Genomic DNA, 12,121 nt, shown 5'->3' with positions numbered 1-12,121 from the left:
AGCTCATGCAGTTTGCACTGGCCCAATTCTCAAGCCTATCAAGGTCCATCTGTATGTTATCTCTTCCCTCAAGTGAGTCCACGGCACCACACAACTTGGTGTCATCAGCAAACTTACTGAGGGTGCACTCAATGCCATCATCCATGTCTCTGACAAAGATGTTCAACAGCACTGGACCCAGAAGAGACCCCTGAGGGACACCGCTTGACACTGGTCTCCATGTAGACATCACATCATTGACCACAACTCTTTGAGTGCGACCATCCAGCCAGTTCTTTATCCACTGAGTGGTCCATCTGTCAAATCCATGTCTCACCATTTTAGAGACAAGGATGTCATGCGAGACAGTGTCAAACGCCTTGCACAAGTCCAGGAAAACGAATCATAGCATGGTTAGTGTTGGAAGGGACCTCAAAGATAATCTAGTTCCAACCCCCCTGCCATGGGCAGGGAAATCCTCCACTACACCAGGTTGCCCAAAGTCTCATCCAACCTGGCCTTGAACACTTCCAGGGATCGGGCATCTGCAACTTCTCTGGGCAACCTGTTCCACTGCCTCACCACCCTCAGAGTGAAAAATTTCTTCCTTATATCTAATCGAAATCTGCCCTCTTTCAATTTAAAGCTATTTCCCCTTGTCCTATCACTGCATGCCCTTGTAAAAAGTCCCTGCCCAGCTTTCCTGTAGGCCCCCTTTAGGTACTGGAAGGCTGCAATAAGATCGCCCTGGAGCCTTGTCTTCTTCAGGCTGAAGAGCCCCAACTCTCTCAGCCTGTCTTCATAGGAGAGGTGCTCCAGCCCTTTGATCATCTTTGTGGCCCTCCTCTGGACCCACTCCAGCAGCTCCACGTCCTTCTTGTGTTGGGGACTCCAGAGCGGAACACAGTATTCTAGGTGGGATTAATCACTTCTCTATTTTTTTCCACATATTATTGGGATAGATGGGTCAAAGGTATCCATATTTTCTTTCTGCTCCTCAAAGTCAAATAGGTAGTTTTGTTTCACTGAAGAGAAAACCATTTTGACATGTCTTAAATCAGAGCTGACTTCACAGTTGAACCTATGGATTCAGGAGCAGGTTTGGGGGCCACAGACTTCTGGCAATAGAGCTAGAAATGATGGAGCAGGGTCTGGTGGTCTGGTTACTACTTTATGATTACTCCATCCTACAGAGTTTTACATTACAGACATGAAAGATTATCAACTGAGATCTGCGCTCACACCTACTTGTATCTAGTGACAGTAAGAGTCTGAATTGGCACTTTTAAAATAGTTTGCAGATCAGGTAAATGTGGGGGATAAAATTAATGTAATTTAAACGTAGACCTTTTGAAATTATGCAAAACATCAGATTATAAGGGATTCGAGTCAAAGGAGAGAGAAGCCTTCCTGGAAAGTAAGTAATTTCATCTGTTATAAAGAAGTATCTTAGGCTGATTGCAACTCTGGCTATTCTTAAACAAGCACAGAGAAGAATTCCTAGATGAAAGATGTAATTAATAGTTCAACCTCTACTAAACTCAATAGATGAGAGAGTACCCTGTGCATGCATGCTACTGCAAGCACTTAAGGTAAAAATATATTTACTTTGGTAAGTTTCATTTAAGCTGAATTGCAGTAGCACTAATACTGCAAAACCTACTAATACTGTGAAAATCCTTCTACATCGCCTTCCATACAATCATTGTGGGAGATATGGAGATATTGTTACCCTTTTGCATATATAAAGATAGCGTACACGGATCAAGAAGGACATGGAGCTGCTGGAGCGGGTCCAGAGGAGGGTCACGAAGATGACCCGAGGGCTGGAGCATCTCTCCTATGAAGACAGGCTGAGAGAGATAGGGCTGTTCAGCCTGCAGAGGAGAAGGCTCCAGGGTGATCTTATTGCAGCCTTCCAGTACCTAAAGGGAGCCTACAGGAAGGCTGGGGAGGGACTTTTTCCAAGAACGTGTAGTGATAGGACAAGGGGCAATGGATTTAAACTGAAAGAGGGGAGATTTCGATTAGATATAAGGAAGAAATTTTTCCCTCTGAGGCTGGTGAGGCACTGGAACAGGTTGCCCAGAGAAGTTGTGGCTGCCCTATCCCTGGAAGTGTTCAAGGCCAGGTTGAACGACGCTTTGGGCAACCTAGTGTAGTGTAGGGTGTCTCTACCAATGGCAGGAGGGTTGGAACTACATGATCTTTGAGGTCTCTTCCAACACTAACCATGCTATGATTCTATAGTTCTATTTCCTGAAGATAACTCAGTGAACTTGAACTTGAATAAGAATAAAACCCAGGCCTCTCAAATACCAATGTTATGCTGAATGCAGTAAAATATCCTGCTTTAGAGGTCACCTTTTCCATGACGCCTAGAGAGCAGTGCCATCCTGCAAGCCAGCCTAATATGACCCAGGATGAAAGGCAATTTTATAAAGTGTTGTTTGTTTTAGGACTCTTTCAGCCTTAGCTTTTTCTCCTCTCCTGTTCCTGCTTTTATTCCCTGGTATGAGATAGATTTTGGCCTAAGAGAATGACTCCTAGAGAGACTGAGAACGACACTGCTAGTGCAGTAGCACAAGATTTACTAAGCTAACTTTCCTCCTACTAAAGAAAGCCACTGCTAGGTTATGGCTGAATCTTGTTTCTCTGAGGAGCGCAGGATATGGTCCTAAAGTCTATCTCACTTCTGACAACTAAGTAAGGATACTGGCAACGATGTTACTTGGCACAACTTGTGCTTTCGTGCCGTTCATTTTAGAATGCCATTGTAAAAATTCCTCATTCTCATTAGCTGGTTGCTATGTCATTAACTCACTATAGAGCCCCCATAATGTCCCATTATACTGTACTTTCAAGCTTTTGGCTGTTAATTAAGCATGGAACATTCTCGTTTGTTACAGGACTGAAATTAAAGGAAGGAAAACTTAAATTATGAATAGTACTGTTAAATAATAATAATAATAATAATAGGATTAATGGACACCCAACTATGTACATAATTAGCCTAATTCCAATGAGAGGGTGATGGTGAATGTTTTATCAGTGTCACCAAGACCCCGTAGTATAATTACAGACCTATTTGTTCAATGCTTGGCGTGTGCTATTCATTATATTATGTGAAGAATTGAGCTTCTGTTTCAAAAAAAAATACAGGGCAAAGAGTTTAAAGCTGGTTCAGATGGATCGTTTTATGTTTTGTTGAGAAAGTTTTTTGCTTATTTTCATTGGCTTGTTCCTGTCCTTATTTTTGATCAGTAATTAAAATGTCAGCATAACTTCCGCTGATTTCATGAAAAAAATAAGCTACAGTAATGAAAGAACAGGTCTTCAAAATGAAAAGGGAAAAAAAAAAACCCACTTACTCCTAAAAGTATCCCTAAATAAAGATATCTAAAGTAGAGGTGCTTATGTAATTTCTGGATTATCCTGGTATACTTTAAGCAAGTCTTCCAACATTCCATGCACTTCTAGCTACAGCTTAGGATCATTCAATGAAGGTGTTATATATCTTCAGATATATAACAAAATAGCTTATATATTCTTCTATTCCTATATATATCTTCAGCTATATCTTCAAATAGAATATACTCCACTTGCAACTCTTGTTTCTATTTAAAGCTATCTCTTGCTCTGCTTGTCTAATTTTCAAAGGTGAGTATGTTACTTGTATTCCTATAATCTTAATTGTATGTATTTCTTCTTTTCTGGGTTACCTCCATATGTCATTATGACTTTCTAGCATTGATCATTAAGTATATTTTGATCAGAATCTGACCGCATGTCACCAGATATGACTGTTTGAGTCGAGACATCTCATTTTTTTTCCTTTTTGACAACTTGTGAAAAGTGATACTGAATAGTTGCCTTAGGAACACAATAACTTTGATTGGAAAGGACCTTTGAAGGTGATTTGGTTCAACTTCCATCTTAAAACAGAGCTAATTTAGATCAGGTTCTTAATTCTCCTCACAATATTGCGTTTTGCATAGAATTGGAACTGCGTCCTGAGGATGAAAAGGGGAAATGATCCTAAAACATCATGTATCTTTTTTAGCAGGAGCTGGGTGAGAAAGGGTGTTCCTATCCACAAAATACTTTGTTATTTCAAAACTTATTTTTCTCCTGCAGCTCTTTCCATCCTTCACTGGAATAGTACATGAAAGTAGGCTAGCTGATTTCTGTTGCAGACAGTCCAAGTATGAGACAGTCTTCTAGTGAATTCTTTTTGAAAAGGAGTGAATAGCTCTAAATGTAAGACTGAAAAAGATATACCTGAAGATTAACAACATGCGAGTGGTTTTGACACTCTCTGAGGACAGAGCAATAGTTTGGATTTAGATGAATGACCCAGTGAGAAGCCTTGTCCGTCTTGGACTGTGTGGTTGCTTTTTTCTTTTGATTTTTGACAAGAATGTAGATTTAAGATTCTCAAAGTCTTTGATAGTGTAAGTTGCAGCAAAAAACCACAAATTTCACCTTTGAAGCTATCGCTTTGGATGACTGTACATTTTCTTGCCAAATCCAACTATTTCCAGTCTTCCCTGTTTCCTCTAAAATAAATAAAACATAACCATGTTGTTTCAAAATATTCCCAGCAAACTTTCTGATTTCTCCTCCACAATATTATCTTGGATAAGAGTCAAATCTAGACAGATCACATAGTACACAAGCCACATATTTTAAAGTTTAGTTTTGATGATCTTCTTTATTCTCTGTTTCCTCTACAAAAATTTTCAACTATTTGTCTGAATTTTATTCTGGTTTTTGTTTTACTTCTTTCAAACTAATTTTGGAAGTGCATGCCAGAGTGGCTAAAGACTCTCCTTAAGAATGTCTTGTCAGTGAAAGGCAGTAACTTGTAGAACATGCCATGATTACAGTAGTGCTGTCATAGCTGTTAGTCATATAAGGAACTGCTTTAGTTTGGTATGCTATCTTGCACATCTTGACATGGAACTTACAGGGCATTGTTCAAAAATATTCTTCCTTTTTACCTTAGGTTCTGGTAACCAGGAAGCCATTTAAACGTCTCTGTATGACACAGAAATGTCAGAGACCTGTGAAATGTAGTACTGATCCTCTGACTCATGATTATGATTTTTCTATTATATTCAGTCCCTATTCCATTGCCGAGTATGTCTAATTTGCTTTCCACTATCCTCAGACATCTCAGTAACTCTGTCCAGAGATACTCCCTCTTTCTAAATAACAATGCTATATGTTACTTCATTTCTTTGGTGTGGTCAGTACATTTTCTGAATTATTTCTCAAAATGTTTTGTCTAGACTGTGTTTTTTTATTTCTTCCCAATATCTAAGCAGTTTTTGCACATGTATTTCTCTGATTCCTGGTTTGCAATTTTGTATCTTTTGGAAAGTCAGAATTTTCAAGGTCTTCATCCCCACCCTGATCCAACAGCTCACTGAATAAAAGAGCTTGATTAGGAATAGATCTAGGTTCTATGTTTCACTTGTGTCTAGTAACAATTATTTATAGTGAGTGTTTATATTTTGGCATGATCATTATTATTAGCTCTGCTGCATTTCCAAATACTGAAGAAATGATGCTGCAAAATGCAGTTCATTTGAATATTAATATTCTGTACCCTTAATTCTTTGAAAAGAGTGGTCAAGGGAATAGATAACCATGACAAAAACATCCATTTAAATTCACGCAATAGATCTAAAACTACCAGAATTTATAGTGCTGTTCATATCTGTCCTTTATTTATCATGATAATAACAGTAACTTATTTTTATAGGACAATATTCCATGAAACAGGGTGAAATGAATAGGACAATAATCCTTGTCCTAATTTTTAAGTAGCAGACCAAAGCAAACAGGTTTTCAAAGGATAAATAATATAATAAAATATGTGACTCTGTCCTTCTCCTCTCCACAACCTTTGCCTTCACAATATTTTTGAAACCTTCTCTCTTTCCGTCATCCAGTGGAAATTGTCCCCTCTGTGCCCACTTTTCTGCTCTTATGGCTTGCTTAAACTCCAGAGCATGTTGCTTTTAATTCAGTTCAATTACATGCTTCCCTTGTTTGCAGGGTCCCTGATCTGAGGAACAACCTCCTCATCAGGGGGTCCTGGTGGACAGCAGGATGACCATGAACCAGCAATGTGCCCTTGTGGCCAAGAAGGTCAATGGCATCCTGGGATATATTAGAAGGGGTGTGGTTAGTAGGTCGAGAGAAGTTCTCCTCCCCCTCTACTCTGCCCTGGTGAGGCCGCATCTGGAATATTGTGTCCAGTTCTGGGCCCTTCAGTTCAAGAAGGACAGGGAACTTCTGGAGAGAGTCCAGCACAGGGCCACAAAGATGATGAAGGGAGTGGAGCATCTCCCTTATGAGGAAAGGCTAAAGGAGCTGGGTCTCTTTAGCTTGGAAAAGAGGAGACTGAGGGGGGACCGCATTAATGTTTATAAATATGGAAAAGGTGACTGTCATGAGGATGGAGCCAGGCTCTTCTCAGTGGCATCCAAAGATAGGACAAGGAGAAATTGATATAAGCTGGAACATAGGAGGTTCTACATAAACATGAGGAAGAACTTCTTCCCAGTAAGGGTAACAGAACACTGGAACAGGCTGCCCAGAGAGGTTGTGGAGTCCCCTTCTCTGGAGATGTTCAAAACCCGCCTGGATGCGTTCTTGTGTGATCTGATCTAGGTGGTCCTGCTCTGGCAGGGGGATTGGACTAGATGATCCTTTGAGGTCCCTTCCAATCCCTGACATTCTGTGATTCTGTGATTCTGTGATCTGGAAGGACCGTTTTGCTTTGGGAAGGCTTTTCATTTCGTTTTCCTTGTAAGTGTGCACATGTGTTGAATGTGTTGCCAGGTGATTTCCAACACATAGATCGTGGTCAAGTCCCACATCTGAGGGTAGTGAGCAGTATTTAGTTAGTATGGAGGGATCTAAAATCAAAATTGCCTGAAAGAACTTCTTGTTCTGTCTGTCTGGTCTGGAGAGAATAAAATTCAATTTAGGCTATAAAGTCTGCACAATTTACCTCCTAAGCCAGAATATCGCTTGCCAGGCTGGAAAGTCACTTAGCATCCTCAGAAAATTAAGTCACCATCCTGTGTCCAATATATGAGTAACCAATAACTTGGTTAACTTAGGTAACCGATTTAAGATCTTACTTTGAAACTTGATGATTTTTGAGAAATGGTATGTTCCTTCAGCTTCAGATAGAGTCAAAGAGGCTGACAGCACTGCTGAGGTACATTAGGCATCATTACTCTTCAAATGAGCAGGCTGTTTTGGAAGCTTCAAAATTGTAATTCTGATAACAATACAGACATCCTAGCCATTTTTTTTTTTTCCCCATTCTGGGACAAAATATCAATATGAGTCAGAAAAGTAATTTTTGTTTTTGTTTTTAGTAGTCACTCAATTCACTGGGAAGTAGCAAAAATCACAGGTCTCTCATAAGCCGTTAAGTAACTTCAGTCATATTCTCCAGTCACAGGTAGCTAAAATAAGAGGTAATGTGTGGAAGTAGGAATGGTAAGTCTTCCAGAACTGCATAATGAGGGAGAGTGGGAGTGGTTGTCTGTTATGACTGAAAAACCTAGCTGTTTCCTAGAATATAAATTAGTCAGCTAAAGCAAGACAATACCCAACTTATAGAGGTTACTCAAAAGCAGTGGCAGTGAGTCTGCAGACCCAAAGACCATAGGCACCAAATACAGAAGTGAGGAGCGTGAGCCACATGACTATTTGTGAAGGGAAAGAGGAAAGCAGAGGGCATGGAAGAACGTTGATAGCAGATCATACAAAATGAAGCCATACTGGAGAAAACAGTCTTATTCTTTGTGGCATTTTTTGTTCACGATAAATTCCAGTGTCCTTTGCGATGTGTTAAAGAAAAATGACTACTTCAGACACTTAACGATAAAGATCCCTCCACACACACCATCTACAGAGTGAAGAACATAGCTTCAAACAAGACATTTCTGACACTTGACTAGCAACTCTGTTATCTAACAGCAGTAGCAACCAATTATCACCTTAAAGACATCAGGAAAAAATGTCAAAAATTCCTCATTGTTGAAAAAACCACCACAGACTATTTCATTTTAGTACAGAAACATTCATATCAAATCAGTTTGCATGATCAAACTGAAGTCAGAAACACTCATTTGTCACCACCTTAGCTGATGGGAGGTATGGCTGACTACCTGCTACCCTCTTCTCCTTTCTTATCAGGCTTTTCCGATGGCCTCCATCTCATGATTTCCTCATTGTCTGAGTTTACCACTGGAATGTATGATGGGACCTATGTTATAAATAGGAGTTCAATTACGAATGGAGATAAAAAGTTACATCTGTTGCAAAATTACACTTGGCATCATGAAGGACAGGACAAAAAACATTTAAATCTTAACTCCCAAACTAGTTCAGTACCTGGTTAAAAAGAATATGGAGGATTTGGACTGCAAATGACCAATTAAAAAACATCTTCCTGTTTGAGTCTACTGTATTTTGCCACACACTGTTTTGCTATTTTTTTTATTTTACATACACACACACAGACACACACATATCTATAAAATACCTTTTAATCTTTTTTGTGTCAGTTTGGAGTGAAGTAAGATATTCAGTGTCAAAAATCTCCCTCTAAGAAGGAAACACAGTTTTTCTACCTATTCAGTACATTTAGAGATGGACTTAAAATATTTTGGGGCAGTTGTCCAAAATTTCCTAAGCATTTGGAAGTTAAGAATTCTAGATCTAAGCCTGTGACCCTGTTTCAAGAAAGAAATCCAATCACCACTGAAATTTGAAATTTCTCTTCTCCAGGAAATTCACTTGTTTTGAAATGTCTCTTTTTCCTAAATCAGAATTAACTGTCTAAAATTCTACATTATCCACAAAATTAAAGTTCTGACAAAAAGAGATCAACATGACCTCATGAAATATTTAATTTTGTTAAAGCACGGTGCTTCATTTTGACCATATGCTTTAATTCAAATGGTATGAAACTTCATAGAAATGATCTCAACCATGTTTCTGGTGAAAATAGCAGCGAAACTGCTGGTGGTGTAGTGTTTCATTTGGAAAACCAGGATTTCTGACAGAAAATTGTTCTATCATAAAAAAGTTCTCTTTACTTTAATGTAATTACTGCTCAGAAGTTGATTTCTTTTGAATGAAATGGGATTGATTATGTGAATAATATTTCATTATATTAATCAGATTTTATAGGCAGATCCATTACCTCCTTGTTTCTACACATACTTTGACTTCTCTGTTCGCAAGAGGTTGCACTGTTTATGACAAACTTTTCCATGCCTAAATCATCTTTTATGTTTGAATCATCTTTAATGCCTCAAGCATCTTTGCAGACCACCATCTGCAATGGCCAAATGAGAACATCCTGCTTTTTTCATACAGTCAAGGCAAGTAATTCTGGGACTAAGTGGCTCCCCGTGCTAAGCAACAATGCTGGGGCAGCAGCAGACAGGGAAGTAAGCCAGAAGCAATCGTCCCATGGGAAAGCTGTGGTCTATAGGCTGCTACATGGATCGCTCTGCTTTTTAGTATTAATTGACAATTAAGTAATAAGATGTCACAATTGCCTTGCTTTTAGTTACGTTCTGAAGTGGCTTAAAAACACTTGAGAACTATCAAGACTTCATAAGAATTTCCAAAGAACTTTATGTTGCTAGAATTTGGTCTGAACAGATTTTTTTCCTTTCCATCTTTTTTTTTATTTTTTTTTTTTTAAGGGGAGTGAAGGTACAGATGATGGGAAAAAAACAGTCTTTTCATTTATATGATAATACATGTCTTTATGATAGACAGTGACAGGCCTACAATGGAATGTTATTAGGTAACCTCCTGTCTATAGAGGTGCTTTGAATACAATTCTTTTCCAGCATTATTAAGTTACTGCCTTTGTTAAGCAGCCAGTTTTGGTCAGTCCCACAAAACATGCCTCAAATAAGGTGCGACCGTACAATAGAACATTTCCTGTAAAGTTTAACTGTGAAATAGTGCATTTTCATATTTAAAATAAGAATGATCATTAATAGCCTTAACGCTTTCCCTAGGCATAGGAGGGGAAAAAAAATGATAAAGAAGGAAACTTTAAGGACATTTATAATAGTTCTTTTATTCTCCAAAGTAAAATCGCAAGTTAGGATTATTTTTACTTGACTCTAGCTACCTGAATGTTAACCTTTTAGTTTAAGCTGTCATCCAGAAACTTTGTCTGTCAATGGAAAGTGACACCTAGAGACAGTGATTCATCCCACCTATCTAGACAGCAATCTTAGGATGGGATGAATCACACCCAGAGCTTCTAGTATTTCACCACTGACTGTGGTGAGACTGAGCATCTAGTTTTAACTATATATATAAGGCTGTTACAGGTGCATAAGATAAATATCCCACTTCTAGTGTGATGGAAAACAATAATGAATTATCTGTGTTGCTTATTAATATTACTGATTTCCAGTTTAAACCTTGGCCTTCTGATAGAAGAAAAGGTAACTTGTCTGAGATCTTAAGGATCAGAACACTGAATTTTGGTGACTCTTGTTATAACCAGAAATGACCACTGCAAGGTGTTTGCTCAGCATTTTTCTACATATTGACACCTACACATGCAAGATATTTGGTCACTACTTAATGTTGCTAGAGAGGGTTAACTTTTTCTTATAAAACTGAACTGCTGATGTTTAAAAATTAACCACTGGACCACTCTGTCTTATTCCTAGGAACTGTGACAGGCAGCTGTTTCTTAATTGCATAAGGAGTCAAAAGAAATTCAAAACAATGGGGAAACAGTTAGCCTTGGAAATATTGTTCATACATAACTCCTTATGTGACTAAAACCAAGTATCAATGAAGTTAGCTAGAATATGCTTCATCATTAAAGTCTTGCTTCAGAAACTGCACAATGACAGCTAAAACTTTTTTTTTTTTTTTTATTTGAATGCTCAGAAGAGATAAGAAAGCCAGAAGAAGAACAGATGTGTTAGAAGTGTGAAATGGATTAACATCAAAGCCCCCTGGGAAAATCTGAAACATGAAATGAAGGATCCTGAATGACAAGAGCTATTCAGAATGCATTAAAAGCTCTGCAGTGCATTTTGGTGCTGTCTGTGTGAGCAACGCGAGGCCCTGTGTGCTAGGGAGAGATGCTGATAACGAAAGCTCTGTGAACTTCAGGGAAATTCAGTTCATTGCTGAGAACTCACCTTGTGGTACGATTTGAATGAGAGAGAAAAAGCACCCAAACTACTGATTGCCAATATTTATTGTGCCCAGAGATAGAAAATTAATAGATAATTTAAGCCTTAGACTAACAAGGCTATTAGTGCAACCAGTAATGATTTAAAAATGAAATCTTATTTTAGTTATATATTTTTTGAGTGTTTAAAGCTGTCTATTAATATTCATCAGTTGACAGATTAACGTGGACAGTATATTTTGATATGCTTAAAATCAGAGAAGGTAAACAAGAAAGTACAATGTAAGAGAGATCTTTTCAATATTTTCATATTTACACAGATTTTTTGGAAGCAGATTATCTGTAGTTTAGCCAAATTTATGTTCCTAAATGGTTTCTGAACTAGCAGGCACTGATATACATACAGTTATTGATGGAAGGAGGTCACCAATATTCAAAATGTGAAGGAAACTGTACAGGTTACTGCTGAGTTTTTGCTTGATCTAAACTCAATGAAAGTCAATGGAAGTTGGTCAAATAATACAGAAAATATATCAAGATTTAATCCCCAGTTTATTGCAGACTGAATTTACAGCAGATTCAGAACATAAATCTCATACCAGACATTTTGGACAAGTATAAACCCAGTTAAAATTCACAGAAAAGGGGAGTTTTTCAGTTGGCTACAATGGACTTCTGATGAGGACTCGTAAGAACTTACAGTGAAAAGCTGCCCAAAGTCATTTCCAGCACTTCATGCAATACAAATTGTACTTGTTCCTGAGTATCTCTCTTGTACAGACATCATCATGACTTTAGTGAAAATCTCAGGCCTTTAAGTTCCATTCGAAGTGTTTTTTTCATCCCACCGCTGATACAAAGCAAAGGGTGATTTAAGCCAGACAGCTTCCCTAGACAAGGCGATGCTTTAGTCATCTGCAG

The sequence above is a fragment of the Tauraco erythrolophus genome, chromosome Z, assembly GCF_009769465.1.
Source record: "Tauraco erythrolophus isolate bTauEry1 chromosome Z, bTauEry1.pri, whole genome shotgun sequence".
NCBI classification, from domain to species: Eukaryota; Metazoa; Chordata; class Aves; order Musophagiformes; family Musophagidae; genus Tauraco; species Tauraco erythrolophus.
The sequence above is the reverse complement of the archived record's forward strand: the minus strand, read 5'-3'. Positions refer to the sequence as shown.